We start from the raw sequence: 1,232 nt of genomic DNA, 5'->3' as shown, positions 1-1,232 counted from the left end.
CCCCCCGATATTTTTTTTTAGTTTTTAGATTTTTGTGCACCCCTGGGGACTGCCCCAAGAGTGCACAAAACTCTCCCTGCCCCCCAGGTCGCCCCGGAGCGCGGATTTAGCGATCCGCACAGACGGGGCGACTTGGGTATTAGATATATAGATGAAAAGTGTTGTTTTACCTTAGATATTCTAGTCGGTAGGGTGCTTCCGACACATTTTTTTCTGCAGTACATAAAAGGCCAGGAAGCTGCAATTTAATTTTTAAAAGCTAGAATATCTCTGAGACGGTCGGTCCCTCCCCCCTCCCCGGGGCGCCCAGTATTGCTGACCTCTTTCCCAAACCAGTCCGAAGGGCCTACAGGAGGTGACAGGCAAGAGAAGCAACACAAAGGACTGTTCCTTTGTCAATTAACGCCATTTTCTGGACGACACGAAGGGCTGAAGGAAGTTCAGCACCAGTTAAGATGAAGAAGAACTATGGCATAAAACAGTGATGGCGAACCTTTTCGAGACCAAGTGCCCAAACTGCGACCCAAAACCCACTTATTTATTGCATCAAATATTCTGTACCTATAGAAGACCTTTGCTTTTATGCAGGCCTCCTCAGGAAGGGTTTGGGATGGTCCCGTTTAAAAATAAGAGGTGTTTTTTTTAGGGAGAATATTTCTGAACCTCCTGAGAATTCCAAAATCTTGTTCTTGTCTGTAGGAGGTCATGTAGACGCAACGAGACATGACAGCATTCCCACGTTGGACCCAGAGATGCCACTAATATTTTAGAGCCTAAACACGGGTGATTTTAAAATGGTGCAGCGGGACCAACCACCCTTGTCCCCTCCAATGCTTTTTCAAGTGCAGGAACACTTCCCCCTGCAGCTGTTTCAGCTCTTGAAACGGTACCAGCGGGGGGGGGGGGGGGGGGGGGGAGCTCACCCGGGAAAATGATTGCATCAAATTCGCCCACTTTCAATTCTGCCAAATCCCGGATGTCGCCTCTCGCAAGGCGGGCGCTTTCCACGAGCACGTTTCTCTTTTCGTTGCTTGGACTGCCTTTTAAATGGTCCACCACATCCCTCTGCTCGATATTGGGCGCAAAGATCTTCACCTGAAAAAGAAACGGAGTAGCTGTTGCATCAGGGACAATACAATGTATTGCCAGGCGCAAAGTATCAAGAAACTTCAGCATTTCAGGCTGACCTCCTTTAAAAAAACACGGTTAAGAAGAAGAAGAGATTGGATTTA

General features: G+C 47.8%; 1 pseudogene; it reads right to left on the bottom strand.

The window, feature by feature from the left end:
• Positions 1 to 1,095, bottom strand: part of LOC107120146 — a 5,899-nt pseudogene extending 4,804 nt beyond the window's left edge.
• Between the last annotated feature and the right edge of the window lie 137 nt (positions 1,096 to 1,232).

This window comes from Gekko japonicus, unplaced genomic scaffold (genome assembly GCF_001447785.1).
Source record: "Gekko japonicus isolate JY-2015 unplaced genomic scaffold, Gekko_japonicus_V1.1 scaffold3720, whole genome shotgun sequence".
Classification (NCBI taxonomy): domain Eukaryota; kingdom Metazoa; phylum Chordata; class Lepidosauria; order Squamata; family Gekkonidae; genus Gekko; species Gekko japonicus.
Note: the sequence above shows the minus strand (reverse complement) of the source record. Positions and strands in the feature narration are given on the sequence as shown.